Genomic DNA, 21,215 nt, shown 5'->3' with positions numbered 1-21,215 from the left:
CAGCTTTACTGGAATACCCCCCAAATGGAAACAACCCCAATGTCCATCAACTGATGAACAGATAAACAATGAAATACTAATTACCAATAAAAAGGAACCATCTACTGATGCCTTTAACAACTTGAATGAATATCAAAACCATTATTGGGAGTTAAATAAAACAGATACAAAAGAGTATGTACTGTATTATTCCACTGATAACAAAAGTTTGGAAAATGAAAGGTAATCTATAATAACAGAAAGCAGATGAACACTGGGCAACCAGTGAAGTGTGGAGAGGTGTTGGGGGAGGGGGGAGGCCAGAAGGGATGGAAAGCAAAGAAACACGAAGGATCTTTTGTAGTGATGGAAAGTTAGGGTCTTGTTAGCAGTTGTGATTTCATGGGTCTATAAATTTGTGAAAACTCTTCAAAATGCAGATTTTAAGAATGTGCAGTTCATTTCCGGTGAACTATGCCTCAATAATGTTGTTAGAAAAGAAATGTTAGCATCCACCTCGGGGAGAGCAAGGAGGCCAAGTGAAAGGCCATTGGGAATCCAACACTGGAGAGAACTTGGAAGGGCTGAATGGCATGACGGAAGAGACGGTGTTCTGGATCCAGTGTCAGCAGAGGGATAGTGAAAGCGGACTGCTTCAGAAGGTTTCATAGTAACTATTTAATTTTTTTTTTAATGTTTTTATTTATTTTTGAGACAGAGAGAGACAGAGCATGAACGGGGGAGGGTCAGAGAGAGAGGGAGACACAGAATCGGAAGCAGGCTCCAGGCTCTGAGCCATCAGCCCAGAGCCCGACGCGGGGCTCGAACTCACGGACTGCGAGATCGTGACCTGGCTGATGTCGGACGCTTAACCGACTGCGCCACCCAGGCGCCCCTCATAGTAACTATTTAAATGAGTAACCAAGCGATGTGAGGAGCACAGGAGTTTCCCTTTCAGTCAGGCCCTCATTTCTCAGGATCCAGAGCCTGTCTGCACAACGCTCAAGTCTGCTCCCTGGTGCTTGGGCAGAATTCTAGTTATGGGTTTGTCTTCTCTGGGAGAAATGCCCTCTCTGGCTCCTGTTCAATATACCTGTCTTCCAGGGCACACGCTGAGTGTGGGGTCCCGGGTCATTCTCTAGACTCCTGGGCCAGCCCCCGCTCCCTGAAAAAAGCCCACTAGCGCCCTCATTTCAACTTCCCGAGTAGATGGCTTGTACTCTCTGCTTGAGTGTTTATTCTGCTCCAGAAAACTATCTTTAGACCCACGGTAAAAGGACTTTGCCTTAGTTGTCTTTGAACAAAGCAGAACAGTTTTTACTTTTCCACTTTAAACCAGGATATGTGGGCGCCTGAGTGGCTCAGTCGGTTAGGCATCCGACTGTGGCTCAGGTCATGATCTCACGGTTGGTGGGTTCGAGCCCTGCGTCAGGCTCTGCAGTGACAGTGAGGAGCCTGCTTGGGATTCTCTCTCTCTCCCCCTCGCTCTCTGCCCTTCCAGCCCGTTTTCACGAGCACCCTCTCCCTCTCCATCTCTCTCAAAATAAATAAACTTAAGAAAATTGTCATTATACTACATACACAGCTTTATTTCCTGCTCCTTTTTTTTTTTTTAAATCATTACCTTCTGGCCACTTTTCTGTGTTATTACTTGGCCTTCGTAAATATTATCTTTAATGGCTGCATAATATTTCATTGAGTGGCTATGCCATTGTTAACCATGGCCCTATTAGCAGAGAGTTTGGAGAACAATTAGATGGGGATTTCACACAGACATATTTCACTCAAAATATTAAAGGAGGAGGCCTGTTGGGTGAAAGATCCCTTGATCCGAAGTAGGTCTCAGACTTTGCTTCAAGCTGACTTCTTAGCCGGTAACCTTAGCTTATGTCATTACTTCACCACGGCCTCTTGTTTGCTCAGCCATAAGTCCTACATCCATGTAGCTGTTTATGGTTCCTTCTAGCTTTACGACTCTGGGATTCTGTGGGGCACCTGTCTGGCTCAGTCACTGGAACATGAGACTCTTATTCTCAAGATTGTGAGTTCAAGCCCCATGTTGGCTATAGAGATTACTTAAAACCTTGAAAAAAAATATTCTGGGACTCTGTGATCTACTCCACTAAACTCTGTGGACTCTGTGATCTACTCCACTAAAATGCCTGATTTGGCCACCCAGGTTTCTTACCCATCTGTTCATTCTTCATATTTTCTATGGATTTGAACTGAAGTCATTTGAGTGCAATAGGCCCTCAAGAAACCTTCACTTTAACAGACCTCAGTGGGAGGAAAACCAATTTATTTTAATTCCTTCATTTATAGAAATAAGTATTTTGAAAGAGCCGACCTGTTTTCTACACATTCACTCAGGATAGTTCTAATTTATTTCATGTCACATCATTGAGAATGCCCAAAATTAACATGAGTTTCAATGTCAACAGTGGTCTAGAAATCAGGAAACACACAAGACCAGGTGGTCAAGGACATGGTAAAAATACACATCTTACTAATATCTACAATTGAAATGAATCTTCAGGCTTGGAAAGGCTCCTCTGAATTACACGGAGCTCACTGGATTTGTCCCATACGTAACAACTAACAACTTTAAATTTGCAAGATTGTACGCCTCCAAAAATAATAGGAGAGACTCCTGCCTGGCTGGCTGGAGCCCGATAAACAACTCCATTAATTAGAAGGTGCAAGTCATTAGCATATGTTACTACTGTTACTATGTACTTCTCTCGAATGTAACTTACATTTGTGCTTCTTTTGACCCTTAAAACAAACCCCAGCGGTTTCTATTTTGTATTTACTGAATAGCATTATTATAGAGTAAAGTAATCTCTTTATGTCTATTGGAGGACAAATCCAGCCTTAATAATTTAATCACCACTTGTAGAAATGTTAAGATGCAGAGTCACGTTTCAAAAGCAAAAACATTAGTGCTTAGAAATATGAAATCAGTGTATACAAATGACTATTTAACCAATATTCCCAAGTGATATTGTTATATGCTGGTTAAAAACTTCACCTAGGATATCACATAGTGGTTAGCGCATTAACAACAGAAAAGAATATAAGAGATACAAAATGATGGCACATCCTTGGTGGTCCTCCACAGAAAACAGTGAAGGATGGTGGGAAACAAAATAAAAATATAATTTCCCCAACTGTCTTATAATTTTTAATAAAACATTTTAGCCAACTGTTTTCCTAAAATGGAACTAAATTTTAGTATAAAAATACCTTCTTTCAGTCCTCGTTTTGGTGTTTTTTCCTTTGTTTTCTTTTTTAATTGTTTACTTATTTATTATTTTGAGAAAGAGAGGATGCATGATCAGGGAGGGGCAGAGAGAGAGAGAGAGAGAGAGAGAGAGAGAGAGAGGATCCCCAGCAGGCTCTGCCCTGTCAGTGCAGAGCCGCACGCGGGGCTCAGTCTCATGAAACATGAGATCATGACCTGAGCCAAAATCAAGAGTCAGACGCTTACCTGATTGAACCATCCAGTCACCCCATTTTGTTTTTTTATGAAAGGTAGAAGTTTTGGAAAATTGAGCTCATTAGATTACTATGAAAGTCGGTGTACTTTCTTTCAATCCTGCAAATTATTTTAGATTAGCAGAATCCTAAGAAGATCACCAATTCATATCTTATAGAAGTTCACCACACTTTAAACAAGAGCCTTCTTAACTTTGCCAACTGAGTTTTACTTTATAAAGAAAATTACATTTGAGTTGGTTTAAATGACCAGAAACAGTGAAAGTCTATTGATTTTTCAAGATAAAAAAATGTTCCAGCTGCTCTGTGGGCTTGGAAATGTCTTCATTTACCATAAAAATGCATGGTATGTCTCCTTCATTTACTGAAGATACCTTAGGGTAGGAATTCATTCAATCAGGAGAGCCATTGATCAATACGGAAGTGGATAACCCATTCATTCAGTTCATTCATTTAATATATGTATGAAGTGTTTCCTATGTGCCCGTACATTGGAGGAAAATACTAATTATCAATTCTTAGATCACAATCAGATGCTCCTGAAGAGTCACCATAAAGTCTTCATGGACACACCCCCTCCGAATTTTAATTCTCAAAAATAATTCTAGCAATTGCTTGCACACACCTAACATATCCCTCCATCTATGTCCTCAGTCATTGTTTACAGAGAGTCTCCCACGTGCAAAAGGCTGTGGCAGACTCACACATAAATAAAATCAATCCCCTACCATCCAAGTGCTTACCACCTGGCAGGCAAGGGAGACAACGTTACCAATAACAACAGTCCTGGAGGGTAGAAAGGGCTAAGTGTGTCTGAGGATCTGCCGAAGCTCAGAGGAGGAAGAAATTACTTCTGTTCGGGGAATGGAGTATAATTACTTGTTAGATTTTCTTTCTTCCCTGATGTAGTCTAAGCTCTGTGAAATCAGGGCATGGGTGTGCCTGTCTTAGTTGAATCCTCAAGAAGGAATGCATACCTGATACATACTAGGTGTGCAAAAATATTTGTCTAATGAATGAAATGACTTGGCATTTGACTTAGGTTGTAAAAGATTAGGATTCGGTTACATGGACAAAGGAGGTGGTAGGGGGCATTCCTGATGAGGGGAGTGTGAATTGGAGGGGAAGTGCAGGTGCATAGCACAGCTTTACATTTCCAGGTTGAATTAGTCAGGGTAATTAACCTGAGGTGCTGCAGTAGAAAAATCCCAATTCTCAAAGGCTTAATACAATAATGTTTTATTTCTCTCTCAGGTCAGCACTTAACGCGGGTTGGGCAGCCCTCCCTCCTTATTTTGCAGCTTCACCATGTGGAATACATGGCCTCCAAGGTTGCCATAGAGGGGAAACAAAGGGATGGAGGGGACGTGCAGGTGCCTCGAGCAGGTGCCTTGGCCTTTGCTCACGGTCAATTAGAACTAATCCTGTGGCCAATCTAACTGCAAGGGAGGCTGGGAATGTGGGGCAAGAAAGAGAATATTTGGCGAGCACTATCTCTCTGCCACTTAAGTGTATGTTTATTTGTATATCACCTGTGTGTGTTGTCATTTGTATAATTTTCATTTGCCCCCATTTCCTCTAGGCTTTTCCAGATCACAGATGAAAACCTCTTACTTCCTTTGTCACTCCCATAGACTAAAGGTAAGTGCTGTATCCTATCTAGCTGCTTAATAAATGCTGCTGATAATAATGATTACATTCAAGTCTCACACTGTGCGCATGAATAATCTGAATTTTATTCATAAATACAAGAGATGGAGTGTAATCATTTATTTGATTATAATGTATTTGAATTGGAAATTTGACGTTAAGAGGTTTTCATTTCGAGCTAACCAAAAAGGAGACTTCTGCCTAATGTTTCTATCTATTCAAGCTTTCTGTGCCTCAGTTTCCTCATCTGAGAAATGGGATTATGAGACTCATTGATAAGATTCTTTGTTTCCTCCAATAACCCTAATGCTCTGATCAAGGATGAACCACATGAGGATTAAATACTTGACTTTCATACATTACACATAATTACACATGTATGTTACATGTGTGAAAGCAATTGCTAGAATTATTTTTGAGAATTAAAATTCAGAGGGGTTGTGTCCAGGAAGGTTTTACAGCAGGAAGGTGTAATGGGCACCTTGTATGTGGTCTTTGATGTATTCCTAACATTTATTTCTTTAATTTTGTTTTTTTGTTTCCTGTGAGAATGGAAAATGAGTTGGGATTAGTCAGAAGAGTAGTGGGTGAATGTTTGATTGTCTGAGAAGGAAATAAAACAGGGGGGAGTTGGGTAAAGATTGCTATGAATTTTAAACTAAAAAAAAAATGGGAATAGGTCAAGCTGAATTCATTCTGGATTTGAATTAGGCATAATTTAGCCGAGCATCAGGAAAAAACGTGTACAAATAAACAAAACCTCGTGTGAATTCTTTGAAAATGCTAGGGTCTTGGACTCAGGGCAAATTTGTAGTTAAAAAGAAATCTTGGTGGCAAATACCCTCTGGCCGTCAGGCATGGAACTATTTCTCTCCATCAGTCTTTCACCACCCTCAGGGCGAAGATACAGTGGGCTCCCAACCCCAGGGATTCTGATTCTGTAGGTCTGGGGTGGGACCTGAGAATCTGCATTTATAACATATGCTATTGATGCTGCTGGCCTGAGGGCTAAACTCTGCGAACCACTGTTTTAGCTCCTTCTTTGTGAAGATGACTCAAGGAGGGAGAGGAGGAGAAGCCACAGCCCATCAATGTCTCTGGGCATCACACCCTACTTGGCTGGGTAAGATCACACTCCGCGGGCTGGGGTAGCATCCACTCAGCACATCTTGCTAATTTAATTTCTGGAATGGAAATGGGATCAGGGGGAGGACGGATATTTGCATCGCTTGCAGACAGAGTCAATTGAGGAGATCATTTTAGGTTCCAGTTCTTTCACAGAATTTGAGGTCTGAGAGAGAGGTTACAAATACTTTGAGAGGAAATACACTGTGAGAGAGGCAACCTAAACTCAGTTTATTCCATTTGGTTTGTGGAGTGAGGGATATTATAGCTACATACGGGTCTCATGGTCAACACAGCACTTGCATTGACCAGGTCAACATTCTGTAGGACAGTGATTTTTTTTTTAATTTTTTTTAAGTTTATTTATTTATTTATTTTGAGAGAGACAGAGATAGCAAGCGGGGTAGGGGCAGAGAGAGAGAGGAAGAGAGAAAACCCCAAGCAGGGTCCACATTGTCAGCGCAGAGCCCGATGTGGGGCTTGAACTCATGAACAGGGAGATCACGACCTGAGCCGAAACCAAGAGTCAGACACTGAACCGACTGAGCCACCCAGGTGCCCCTGTAGGGCAGTGATTTAAAACATAGCTTGACGTAAGTTTTGTAAAACTCATATAGAGACTCTTTCATGTGTCCAAATCAAAAATACCTGGATCGGAAGGGACAAGTTAGTAGCTGAGATAAGTTTGTCCAAGGGAGCTTGTCGAAGTCAGTCTCTCAGATAGCTAAACCAGAAAAAAGAATCTCCAAATTGCTAATTCAGTCACTGTGCACAGAGGAATCTTTCGTCTTGTGTATTAGTGAGTCTCCTTTTACTATAAACAAATAGCAACTACTTAGTAATTTTTATTAATAGAGTTTCTGTACATACAATACCACTTTCAAGTCTGATATCATATTACACAAGTGCCTTGTAAAGTAGGTAATAAATGCTCAAATTATAAGGAATGTAGAAATGCTAAGGCAGCCTTGCAAATTGGCATGAAAATAAATCAGGTCGTAGAAAGTTTTAATCACCTTTCCACACACTAGGAGGTTCACATGGAATAAAATAATAAAAACTGTATCATTTTTTACCTGCCTGGCACAAGTTGCTACTCTCTAAGGGTTTAGTGGGCACATGTTCAGAAGCTAGGCAAGAGCGCATTGCCACAGATTAGTTTCTTAGGGAGAAAGTAGAGGTTGAGCACGTGTCACTCCCCCACCCCCCTCCCGCCGAAGCTATTGTGGGTATTAACTGGTCTAACACCATGCCTATAACTTCCTTCTCTAGGCCGTACGAGAAACTTACTGACAAAGAGGATATTTCAATAGAATCCTGAGAAATATTCAGGGCAAGATTCCAAACTCCACGCACGGTTGGGCTTTTAAAAACACTGCTTATTGGGGCGCCTGGGTGGCGCAGTCGGTTGAGCGTCCGACTTCAGCCAGGTCACGATCTCGCGGTCCATGAGTTGGAGCCCCGCGTCAGGCTCTGGGCTGATGGCTCAGAGCCTGGAGCCTGTTTCCGATTCTGTGTCTTCCTCTCTCTCTGCCCTTCCCCCGTTCATGCTCTGTCTCTCTCTGTCTCAAAAATAAATAAACGTTGAAAAAAAAATTAAAAACACTGCTTATTGGTGATGATTCTTAAGCACAGTGCCTCTGACTTTCCATCTTTGTTCTGATCTTCCAGGAAATTAGAGGAAACACACACACACACACACACACACACACACACACACACACTCTCCTTCATTCTTCAGTATAGGCATATACCTGGATTGGGCAAAGACTTCTTACCCTTACTTTAAGAGAATCACAGTACATAATTAATGCGAGTGATTCTTTCACAGAAATTCTATGAGGTTCTTGGCACCTAGCCCTTGAACAATACTTCCTGTCCACTAATTTCCTTCTTCACACCCGCCTCTAGACCTGACTTTACCAATCTTGTGTATTTGTCGTGAACTGCTGGGTCCCGCCATACCTTGCTTTAAGCCCAGTAACCCTGTAATTCCTATAAAAAGTTTGGCAGTCATGCCCCACTTCTCAGCAAGACTTAATAACAGTGATCTTCAGGAAGGTCTCATAATACTAGGTCATCATTATTTGTATAATATATGCTATTAAGAATTATCACAAATAATGGAAACTAAACTGCACTTGTAAAAATAAAGAAACAAAGTACACGCTGTGGTGTGGCTATCCAGAATGATTCTCCCAGGCACAGGGGTGAATTAGTTAAGGGTGAAATGAGTGTAATGAGAAACCTATCGTCAAGTTTCACTTGTGTGTTGCAAGCAGTAGTTTGGGTTTGTTGAACTTTGCTTTGGTTTTTACCCACTGATACTTAAATATAATATTATGACATTTTAAATAGATGATATCTTAATAAACTGCACCCATATGCATAACACTCTGGCTAGTCGACATTATCTAATTTCCCGAGAATAAGAGAATAGTGGATGGCAGGGGTGCAAAAAGGCAATCTGAGTAATCATGAGGAAAAAACCCCAGATTTCTGAACTACAAGATGAGAAGTATCAGAATACAGCCACGGGACAAGTTTCACCAATAATATTAATCATGGCCGCCACTCACTGAGTGCTACCCAAGGACCATTTTGTGGTTGAGGAAACAGAGGTACAGAATAGATGGCTTGTCTGAGGTCACATAGTCATTGGTGGAGCCGAGGTGTGAACACAGGTCTGAATCTGAAGCTTTGCTGTTAATCCACAGCACTGTGCTCTCTCTCCGTAAAAAATTAAAACCCAGTCTCTGGAAGCCAGGGGGTTGGTGCAGTGGTGACTGGGCTGCTCCTCTCTTCTGCTACAGGTTTCAGGCCAATGTCCCGACCCTCCTGGCCACACAAAAGCCCAACCAGGGACTCAATGCTCTGTGTCTCAGCAAAGGAATTTGAGAGGTTTTCCACAGTTTTTCTCGGAGTATCTCCTTACCGCTGCCCTACCAATTTGAAAGATGGGATCTCCACTCGCTAGGGCTAGCCCTCAATTAAGGGTTAGAGAAAAGAGAGACATGCCAGTCTCGGCCACCGCTGCCTGTCAGACAGGCTTAGTCACCCTATAAAGGCTGGCGGTGAGAACACGCTAATGCTCTGATGGCGTTACAAGGCTCGGGACGGGGTTCACAGAAGTGATCTTTGTTCTCATCAACCAAAGAAAGAACAGAAAGGAGTTCTAGTTTGTTTAAACTCCTGCTGTCCCCAAAGCTGTATCTCAAGCATATTTACATGGAGGGCTAGGACCGGCCTTGTCAAGATACTTGGAAGGTTACTCAAGCCCTGAGGTGATGCTCAAACCAGACTTCTTTGGGGAGAGGCTGGCAGAGAATATGGAATCAGGCTAACCTCAGGTGCTCCCTCCAACTCCACACGTCTCCTGCTCACTGCCAAGGAGAACTGCAAACATGGAACAGATTTCCACATGCTAGGCCCATGGGGTGGGGGCGGGGGGTTGCAGTAGACCCTGGATGCTTCCTTTCTTCTTTTGCAATAATGCAGAAAGCTATGTAATAGCTAAATACTCTCAGGAGCACTCTGGCCCTGCCCAACGTTACCTGGCCAAGATAGCATGATTCACCCTGGCTGAGGTAGCATCAGGTGTAAAGGGTCAGTGGCCCCCCCAGACTCCCACTTTCGGGAATGCCCCGCCCTCCAACACTGGCTGCTTACACTCCTTCATTTCTCAGACTCTAGGACGTCTTATGGATGCTTTACGGTGAAGCTAATGCTAACTGAAGGAATGCCCCTTGTATTTTCCTACAAAATTCCCAGCACTTTTTACCTCTCCAGTCACCATCGGAAGTGATTACCATTCTTTTTGCACTGATTCATCATCAAGGTTGACAGAAGCACCTTTTTCACCTTTTATGAATGAACTCATCCTCCTCCTGTCCTACCTTAGACGTCCTTAGATGCCTCGTAACTCATTGCCAGACTTCCACCATCAATTGTACCGAAGATGTCCCTCTTTGACTAGCCCTTTGATTGTGCTCCTGCCTCCTCAGAACCTGTCAGAAGACTTTTATTTTCTACTCTCAGCAAATGACACTTAGGATCACAGGCCCTTCACTCAAGCTGGCTGTCATTACGCATCCATTGCTTGCTTTTTTCTCCCATCTGTTAGTACCAAACACCCTGCCTTCATGAAATCCTATTCTTTATTTTAAAAACAGTTAAATCAATAAATAGGATAAGAAATAGCTCTTCTCTATAGCAGAATGCTGATTAATAAACGAGGGAGGAATGATTGAAGTAGAAAATTACCACTTGGCAAACACCACAGTAATAAGTGTTGTAGGTAAGAATCAAGGGTGGATAATAAAATTAATGGGCATAAGTTAATGAGAAACAGAATATTTGCACAATCTCAGTGTTTTCCCATAAGAAGCTCATTCATTACAAAGGGAAATGGTAACCTTTCTGTGGAGAAACTCAGGTGCCACCAGAACCAAATGATGAAAATGAACGCCACCCAGAATGAGACACGCTGACATTATGTGCACACAATGCAAATCTAATCAAGAGGATACATCAGAAAGATTCCAACTGAGGAATATTCTAGAAAATAATGGGGCAGTGCTCTTCAGAAGTGCCAAGGTCATGAAAGGCAAAGAAAGACTGATGAACAGATTCAGATTACAAGTAAGGAAACATGACAACTAAATACAATGTGTGGTCCTGTATTGTATCCTAGATCAGACAATGGCTGTTAATGGAACAGTTGTTGAAATCTGAATGTCTGTAGACCAGTTAATAGTATGGTAACCACATTAACTTTCTGGTTTTGATCATTGTTCTGTGGTTATGTAGGGTGTTAACCTATGAAGATGAGTGAATGTATACAATGGAATATTACTCAACCATCAAAATTATGAAATCTTGCCACTTGCAATGACATGGATGGAGCTAGAATGTATTATGCTAAGCAAAACAACTCAGAGAAAGACACATACCATATGATTTCACTCACTTGGAATTTAAGAAACAAAACAGATGAACATAGGAGAAAGAAAAAAAGAGGGAAGCAAGCCATAAGAAAGACTCTTAACTATAGAGAACAAACCAAGGGTCAATGGAAGAAGGTAGGTGGGAGGATGGTCTAAATGGGTGATGGGTATGAAGGGGGCCACTTGTTGTGATGATCACTGGGTGTTCTATGTAACTGAGGAATCACTAAATCCTACTCCTCAAACCAACATTACACTATATGTTAACGAACTAGAATTTAAGTAAAAACCTGAAACAGGAACAAAGCAATTTTTTAATGAAGAAAGATTTAGTGAAAGACATAGGAATTGTTTTGCTGTATTTGCAACTTTTTTTGGAAGTCAGAAATTATTGACAATTAAAGGTTAAACATATTTTTAAATTTTCTCTAACAACCAATTTAAGTGTGATTTCCCTAAAACCTGCTATGTAAACTTTAGGCAGTCAGATCACATGCACAACCACTGTGGCAGAGTGTACATTCAGGCTTGCTAGTGAGTGAAGAGCTATTAGTCCGACAAACATTTATTGAGCACCTACTATGCCCCAGTACTTACATTAGGTACTGGGACTTCATGGTTGAGTGCATTCAGTTATGCTTATATGCCCTGTTTCCCTGCTTATATGGAAAACTCCTAGAAGATTAAATTAGTATTTCTTTGTACGTTTCCACAAGATGCCTGGAACAGTGCCATTTACATAGGAGCCCTTTGGTAAAAACATCTTCAATAACTGGATGGCTATTTCTGTTACTCCTTTCTGCCCGTAAACATGGAGGGTTGGTTACCAACCGATCTCATTGCCCACTTAAAGGCAGGCTCTACCCCGCCATCTCCCTGTATCAAGCTGTCCTGGCTGTTTCTCTGTACCATAAGCCTCAGGTTTTAGCCGTGTTTCCACCAATGTCTTCTTTTTGCTCTCTCTTTCTGCTGATAGCTCCGTGGGAGCACGTCTTTGTCCCTGTGATACCAGGGGCCGTGGAAACACCGATGAAAAGATTTGCCGCAACCGTTGGCAAATCGCTTGACCTTGTGCCTCCTTTGCTCAGCCTCTAAAATGGGAATCCTGATAAAGATTTGTCAAGGACTGTGACATCCTTCTTTCCCAAGTCGAAGTGCAAATTATCGCTAATTAAGAGCTACTTGAGCGAGTCTGCTCCTGGGGAAAGGCAGGCCTGTTTTGACCGTTCAGTCAGAGAAAGCTTCTTGTGCTTGAGATGCCTTTAGTCACGCTTTCTCCTGGGTAAATCATAGCTGGCAAAAGGCTTGTTTGTTCCTAAGAAAATGTATCCGGAAAGGAAACAAAATCATATCCCAGAACCCCACCTTGGCAACTGCTGTCTTTCAAAGGATCAAAATCCTCAGGATACATCAAGTATATTATACCTATGCCTCTAGCAATTTTATGGTAGTCTGGAAAACATAAATAGGAATAAAGATCAGCTATTTTTGAACAATACAGGAATACATTTGTCATCTTCCAGATTCAATTGGAAAGAAAAGATGTGCCATTCTAAGGGCATTTGGGGCGAAGAGACCAGTACCCCCTCCCGCCTTTCTTTCCTAATGCTGAATTTGCCCTTGCGATGAAGTCTGCTGTTTGTAGGAAAGCCAGTCTGTTTATTGCACACCTGCACCCCTCAAGCCATAATTCTCAATGGCATTTTAGCGCCTCTGTTATTGTCTATACTACAAGGCTCAGTGTGCAAATACAAATCTGCTACTTCATATGGGATGGTTTATAGAAGGGTCCGGTATTGGCAGCTTAGGAATAGTTACCTAGTGCCTTAACCAAGAGATCAGTATGGAACCGCACATCCTAAGCAAACAGGCGAGGGTTTGGAATGAAGAAGGGTACACGTTTTAGAACAGCTTGTCAACTACGGTGCTTATGGCAGCTGCAGCAACACCTGCACGGAGACTAAAACAAGCCAGAAGACACAGGCAAGCGTGCATAAGGTGATCTCATTGTTGCCGTGTGCCAGAATTCAAAGCAGGCAGGGGCACGTTACTGCGGTGGGAAAGCTATCTGTTACCATTCCGAATACACAATCAAAGATGAGTATTTCAGGAGATGTAACAGAAGAGGGAAAATCCAAAGATTTTGTGACTCAGGAAGGGCACAGAGAGAGGACTCCCTAAGGACTGGAAACTAAATAGAAATATGCATGCTGTGGCTGCCGATAATAGAGACTCAGGCTGTGAGAGTGGGCTAGCTAGTTTAGATGGACGGCATTCAGCATATTCAGTATGGGCAAGAGTGATAGAAAAATAATCTGTTTAACACCCCGGGTGGAGGCCGAGGTGCTACAGATGCGGCTGGATACAGGATCAGCAGTATCCCTCATCATATGGCAGGAATGTGGAATATCCCTCAGACGTGTTAAATTGATGGAGACAGACCAGCTAAGGATGCATATTTAAGAAAAGAAAAAAAAGAGAGAATCTCCTTAAGTAACTGTAAAAAAACATCAGGATCTAGCATCAAATACATATGCCCAGTAGAATGCTGGCTCCAAACATTTTGTTCCCATGAATAACTCCTTAAAATTCAGCTAAGCTGGCACTATTTTAGCATAATTCACTCACCCCCACCGACCAATCGACCAATAGCTGGACAGCCAAGCAGCTTTTGAACATGGATCTGAAATATCCTAAATAGAGTGGACACAGGAGTTTAAGCTGACTGAAAATAAACATGGTTCCATTGGGGGCACAGATTGTATATTATGCCATCTGGCCCGAAATAAAAAAATTACTTGAAGAATTAAAGGTCGCTTTTAAAAGGTCTCACGGGAAATGGAGAGTTGAACTTTTTCTTTCTGTTAATAAAGCCTGATAATGCTATCATTTGTATGTCGGAGCAGATCTTGGAACTTTTAAGTGGAAAATCTGACAGCTCAACGTGGAACCCAGACTGGTTTCCTTGCAGAGGTAGGGAGGTTATCGGGAACACTGCTGCCGGCATTGGGCTCCAGCACTCCCTAGCTATCTGGCTGTGGAGTATTTGGGGGCATTTCTCTGCATCTCAGGTGCCTTGTCTCCATCTGCAAATCGAAGAAAACGCCAGCGGACCGTCCCACCTCCTAATGGTGTGAAAGCCAAAGTGCGAGAACATCTGTAGAAGAAGCACTTGGTAAATTGCAAAACACCGTACAAATGAAGAGCTTCCATGAAAACACCCTTAGGTTGACAGAAAACACGTAGCTTCAGACGGACGTTGAAAAAAGACTACAGTGGTTTTGGAAGCCTCTACAGCAGTGAAGCTGCACAACAGTGATTAAGAACCAACCTACAAAGTAACCTTCACGGTGCACACAACTTCATGCAGAAGGCGCACAGGAGGGAAATGTAACTGGCAAGAAAACTTTAGAGAAGAGAATAAACATTTTAAAACTTTTATTACATTTAAATAAATTAAATAAATAAATTACATTTATTACTCAAAACATTTTAAAACATTTTTATGTCTTTAACGCCTTACAAACTTAATGTGAATCATTAATAGCCTGCCTTCCTTTCACACTATCTATGAGATATTTGACTCTCCGTAACAGACTGTTCGTTCATTCTGCACAACAGAAGGTCGGAAAGTCACCACAGTTGATTCTTTCAGTTGAGTTGATTCCAACTTCCCCAGAAAGGGAAACAATGAAGTTTTAAGAAGCTCAGTATTCATTCACTCAGGGCCGTGACATCACTCACTGCTCCCCCAATCAATGTGCAGTAGAGAAATTTCCCAAAGCAGTGTTTGCTCAGGTTCCAAAGATTCATTTGTATTTTTCTAGAGTCTGGTAATTAAACTGCAAAGATCCCTTCTGTCCCAAGGATGCTTCTTGACATTCAGAAAGTGATTATAAAGAAAATTTGGTTAGTAGCTGTGGGGTTGTATCAAAGGTGCAATTGGTTAGAAACTGTATAGATTCTGCTGTTTTCATTCCCACTGAGTTCCTGTTGCTAGAGTGGCTTAATTAGAAAAAAACCAATCTTTAACATAGGAGAATAATACACAGAGAGCCTGGGTCTAGCTTGAGGACACAAATTCATCAGAACAGACCACTTCTGGACAAGGACCTCTGTGATAGGTATCTATGGAGAAAAGGATACATTTTGGCCCTGTTTCTATACCATTAATTCAAGTGAAAAAAATCACATGAGAGGAAGGTGCTTGGGAATCAGTTCACTAACAATAATGAAAGGACAGTCATCATACTGGGACTTCATCAACTGTAAGAATTGATATTTAAACATAAACTAAGAGTTAATAGTTAATAGACATATCTACATTTATGTAACACCTTGCAGTTTATAAAGTGATTTCACACAGCTCAATGAATTCTCATGTGGAGGAAGACAGGCCTGGGAGGACTGACATAGATTCAAAATCCTCTCCCACTAAATAGCTGCATGGCATGAGCAAGACATTTAACATCTCTGAGCTTCAGTTTCCTCATCTGTGAGAAGGTGGTAATATTAGCCTTGGATGCCATTTTGTGGGCTAATGTTTCTAATACCCCCCAGAACAGGTGTAGGTGTTAATTTTCCTCTCTGTATGTGAAAGTTGATGCGTTTAGACAGCCTTTTGGAACTGAACTTGAATGAATCAATGGGCAAAACTCTACTGGGAGTTTTGGTGGTTTCATTGACCAAACAGACAGTACAGTCCTAAAGCAAAGCATAGAGTTAACACCCCGGACAAATTATGAATGGCTTTTTCTCTCTTCGAGCAATGCACTAATGGCAGACATTAATTTTAATGAATGCAGTGCAAGCTCATTTGGGAAGGGTCTGTAACCCAGTCAGTGCCCAATAAACGTTTGTTGAACACATGAATGAATAAATGCCTCCCAAATCCTGACGTCTTTTCTCCTTCCTACTCTTTTTGGCCAGTTTTGGACATTCCTATAATTTCCTGTAATATAATTATACACCTATGGGTGTATAAGTTACACCCATAGCTTTAAAATATTTTTTTCCCATGGGTTTTTCTTCACTTCCTTGCAAGAAGTCGAGAGATCTCCCTCATCTAGACCCACCATGAACTGGTTGGTTACTTAATTTTTTGTAGCTGTTCTCAGTACAGAACAACTGTTCTCTACAGATGAGCATTCCGCTTGGTCCCCTGCCCTTGGGAGCTTCAAGGGATGTGATTCCCTCTGTAGAGTTTCTGGCATGATCAGATGGACTCTCTCCTTCCTCTGGTTCATGCCACAGACACAGTCCTTCCTTGGTGGAGACCTGGTCCAGGTGGTTGCTGGCCAGACCAACTTTTGATTCAGCACTGTCTCACCAGGAGAATCATTTGGGCTTGTTTTCTCAGTTAACTCTAACAGTTACCCGGGGAGTGACAGCTCCTTTAATGCCACTTCTTATTTCCTACAGTTCAATTTTAAAAATCAAGGGAAAGTGATATTTGTATGTCAAACGTACTCATGTCCCTGGTTGTTTTTGACATGTACTTCAGGGATGGAGTTGGGGGCGGGGAGGGTAGGACACTAGTAAAGGAATTAAGTCTTATAGCAACCTCTTTCACTGATTGCCACCCAATATCAAACCAGAATAAATGACCATTTATTTTTTTTTTAATTTTTTTTTTAACGTTTATTTATTTCTGAGACAGAGAGAGACAGAGCATGAACAGGGGAGGGGCAGAGAGAGAGGGAGACACAGAATCTGAAACAGGCTCCAGGCTCTGAGCTGTCAGCCCAGAGCCCGACGCGGGGCTCGAACTCACGGACCGCGAGATCATGACCTGAGCCGAAGTCGGACGCTTAACCGACCGAGCCACCCAGGCGCCCCAAGAAATGACCATTTAAGCAATAGAACATAATTTCAAAAAAATCAAGAACCTGTGGAGTGATAATAGGAAATCTTCAGTTTTTCAGTGCTAATAGCCTGTCTTCAGTATGAGAAGATTTCAGTACAAGTCACTAGATGTCAGAAAGACGGAGGAACGTAAACCTGGGTTTTTGCCACACCAGAGGACACAGGTCAGGCCGTTAGTATTTTAAAGGGGTTTTGTATTTATCATTTCATTTACATGTCTTGTCATAGGTCTGAGTTTACAGGTGTTGCTGCTTTGCACACATTTTCAGATTGAGAAAATGCAAAGCGACAGCCTCTTGACATTCTACCTTCCTGGCTGTGCGTGAAAGGGTTCCTTGAAAAATCAACAACTAAAAAAACCAATTGGCCCAGGCATTTTTAGAGCAAAGATCAGAACAAGCGTTGCTTTTTCTTTTCTTTTCCCTTTGAGGTTTGCATAGGATTCAATAATTTAAAATTGACAAAGGTGCTGCCTCATAGACCCAATGATACCACGGCCTTTGGGGTTTTGGAAAAAAGCAAATAGAAGGAAACTTTTTCCTAAAATGTAGGCTTGCAAAAGAGGAATCAATGTGTAGTCAAAAGATGCTCTACATAAAACCCCGCCAGAAGTCTCAGCATTGTGATCAGTTAAGGATAACAATTTTAAATTAAAAAAAAAAATTTTTTTTTAACGTTTTATTTATTTTTGAGACAGAGAGAGACAGAGCATGAGCAGGGGAGGGTCAGAGAGACAGGGAGACACAGAATCCGAAACAGGCTCCAGGCTCTGAGCTGTCAGCCCAGAGCCCGATGCGGGGCTTGAACTCACGGACCACGAGATCATGACATGAGCCGAAGTCAGACGCCCAACCGACTGAGCCACCCAGGTGCCCCAAGGATAACAATTTTAAATATATTTAAAAGGTCATAGCTCATCTTAAGGCCAGTACCTGGTAATTGATAAGTTGCAGAATTCACTGTCTTTAAACCATCCTTGCCAGTATAGTTCAGATGAGCCCTAAGGAAGTTATTATAGCCAGTTGGAGAAGAAATGCATGTATATAAAATACATTAAGTATTGTTATGCAGCCGGTCACTGCATATTTCAACGAAATAAAATGCTTTCAGAAACTGCCTGAACCGTGCCTGGGGTTCTGCCTAGCACGGTGTCTGATACTCAGTAAATAGCTAATGAATGAAATAAGTCTTTGCTAATCTTGATTTTAAAAAAGAAAAGAAAAGAAAAGAGAAAGAAAGAAAGAAAGAGAAAGAAACTAAAGCCTACAGAGCTGCTACACCTCTGAGCGTGTGGAAATCCACAGGGCAAACGAAAGGGTCTCCATGTGGGGCCCTGACCGTGCTGTAGGCTAAAGAGGCTGGTACTTAAGGTTGAAGAGGCGAAACGCACCGAGTCAGCAGGTTACCCTGTTGCCTGCTCAGAGCTCCGGCTGACCTAAAGTAACACTCGTCAGCTCAAGTTCAGAATCTGTGAGCAAGGGCTGGGTGCGGGATAGAATTTCCACCTCGGTTTTTGGCCGGCACAACTGACTTTTGTACATTCCACTCCGGGACTCCTCCCCGAGCCCCGAGCTTTGTGCAGACTCTTCTTAAGTTACCCGGAGTTGGAGCAAAAGGGTATCTCAGACGGGGCTGAGATGATTTCCCTGCTTAGGCGCTCTCAGTTTCCTTTCTTTTCTCCCCCTCTCCCTTCCTCCCCGGGGAAGTGAAATGCTGAGAAGGAAATTCTAGGGTGACGCTGCGGGTCGGGGACTGCAGAGCCGCAGAGCCGAGGTTTGACGACGCCTGTGTGCGGGCCGCGGCGCGGGCGCTCCCGGGCGCCGGGGCGGCAGGGCGGCCAGGCCGGGGTGCAGAGCCGCCCTCGGGCACACGCGGCGGCCGCGGCGGCAGCCAGCTCGGTGCGGAGGCCACGGGGCTGTGGAACGCGACGCGCGGGCAAAGCGCCCCGCCTGGCGCTAGAACCCGAGCGAGCCGCGCGCACCCCGCGCCGCCCTCATCCCTTTCCGCGCGCCCGGGGGTTCCGGGACCTGGATCGGGCGCTCCGCCGGGGTCCCCTCTTTTCGCCTGGGGAGGGGGCAACCTCTCTCCTCTTAGGACTCGACGATTTAAAGCCGCTCCCAGCTCGCTTCTGCTTTCAGACGGCGGTCCCCCTAGTTGTAGCTCCCCCCCCCGCGCAAAGCGCTCGGGAACCCCCACCCCCATCCCCGCGAGAGGCCCCGCGGTGCTGGGGGAGGACAGAAGGGGGAGCCAGGGACCGTGCCCAAACCCAGCAGAGGACCCAGGGTGGAGGTGAGGGTGGGGGGTCGGGGCCTGCAAAGTCCCCCTGCCCCCGTGCAGCGTGGAGGGACCAAAGGGAGAGAAGAAAAGGATATGCCTGTCTGCTTTCGACCCCAAACTTCAGGACCGGCCCCGCGTGCAGCTACGACTGCTTGCAGCGAGGCCGAGGGCGCGAAGGGCGCCCGGGCCGCGAGCCCGCGGAGACCCTGGCCGGGGCTCGGCCCCCGGCGCCACCTTCCGCGGCCGCGCCTGGCCCATTAGGCGCCACGCCGCGTCGTACCCGCAGCCCTACACTTTGTGGGGCCCGCCCTGGGGGAAGCGCAGTGTCATCCGCCTGCGGGGAGCCGCCGAAGGACGGAGCGCTCGGCCGCCCGGCGCCCCAGCCTCGGCGGCGCAGCCCGGGCTGGGCGCCCGCAGCGCAGGCCGAGCGGCCACCCGGCGCGGGCGTCCGCGGGGCTCAGGTTGCTGGTCCCCTGCTGCTGCTCGCGCGGGGTGAGACAGCCAGGCCGAGCCATCCGCGCCCCCCGCCGCCCACCCCCCGGGAGCCCTCGGGGCCTGGGACCAGCGGGGGGGAGAGACCTGTTGAAAACTCTTGACGCCAACTTGAAAGACAATCAAATCGCCCGAGCAAAAGCCCTCTCTCCAATTTGATATTTTTGAAATGTCATAAAAGCTGCACTGCAGCAAGATTGCTGCTCCCTTAAATGGGCCAGTAATTTCCAGCTCTCTCCCACAAATTCCGCCAACCGAGGATTTCAATGTAAAGCAATTCAAATAAGTAAAAACCACTTCGTTGCTGTTCGAAAATTCGCATGCATTTATTCTGCTTAAAATTTGATATAGGGCATTTTTTTTTGTATTCTCATTTATCGCTTGCCAAGAAATAATTAAGAATAGGAGCTCGAAGATTAATTTTAAATAAAAAATCTTCTCAAATGAAAATGTCAGGTCATAAAAATTCCTTTTAAATCATAACAGCATATAAATCTTTGAAATTAACCATGTAATTACAATGTCTATCAACTTTTACCTTGAGCTTTGAGCCTCTCTTTTTAATCTTCCATTCTTTTTTAATGAATAGCTATTTTGAAATTAAAAAGTACTGTTCATTACACATGCCCCACTATAATAGGGTTTTTATCATATTTGCTCTATGTAAAAATACTTGCTACTTTGTAATTATTCACACGCCGATCCTTTCCTATATTGAGTAGAAAATAAAAAATGAAATAGAAGTCAAAGGTGCTTTAGAGCTGAATGATTTACACAATTCATTAAGGACGGTGATTTTTCAGTTAGCATCAGATTAAATGGTTACTTACTCTCAAATAGCCCTTGGGGAGTTGAATTGCTGGGTAGCAAACAGATTAAAGTTTGCATTGAAAGAAAAATTGAATTCAGAGGTAATCAATAGCATAATAGGGGCAGTGAGTGGTGCCTGCTGACTGAAATGAAATTACCATATTTTTAATCTTAATTTTCCACTCTGTTTATCTGACAGTGTGGATGTGCAATCCAAACAGATAATGAGAGAGTGGGATATTGACACTGCTGTCCTCTGGAGTGCTTGTTTTCAGTGATTAAATGCTGTGATCTGTGATTACTTTGTGCAAGGATGTCGGGGCTGCTGGCCAGAACCATGGGAGGGGCACTCACTCACAGCAGCTGAAGCTCCCGGCTCTCCCAGGTCCTAATGTCTGAAATCATTTTCCACTGGCAGTATTGAAAAATAAAGATTACCTATTTATGTATCTACTTCGGCTGCACAAATTACAATAATTAATCCCATTATTGTTGTTGTCCTGACTCAAAAATGTTTAATTAGATCAATATGTGGTGAACCTTCTCTGTAAGTTTCGTATTAATGAGCCAACA

The 21,215-nt window shown here is 43.4% G+C and overlaps 1 long non-coding RNA gene across 3 annotated transcripts in view; it reads left to right on the top strand.

Moving 5' to 3' along the window:
- Positions 1–21,215, top strand: part of LOC123599300 — a 64,319-nt gene that overhangs the window by 19,362 nt on the left and 23,742 nt on the right. For all 3 annotated transcript variants that reach the window (XR_006713092.1, XR_006713091.1, XR_006713093.1), the window contains exons 4-5: positions 5,060–5,118; positions 6,162–6,250. This is a non-coding gene — a long non-coding RNA (uncharacterized LOC123599300). The remainder of the gene's footprint in view (positions 1–5,059; positions 5,119–6,161; positions 6,251–21,215) is intronic.

Source organism: Leopardus geoffroyi, chromosome A1, assembly GCF_018350155.1.
Source record: "Leopardus geoffroyi isolate Oge1 chromosome A1, O.geoffroyi_Oge1_pat1.0, whole genome shotgun sequence".
NCBI classification, from domain to species: Eukaryota; Metazoa; Chordata; class Mammalia; order Carnivora; family Felidae; genus Leopardus; species Leopardus geoffroyi.
The sequence above is the reverse complement of the archived record's forward strand: the minus strand, read 5'-3'. Positions and strand labels throughout refer to the sequence as shown.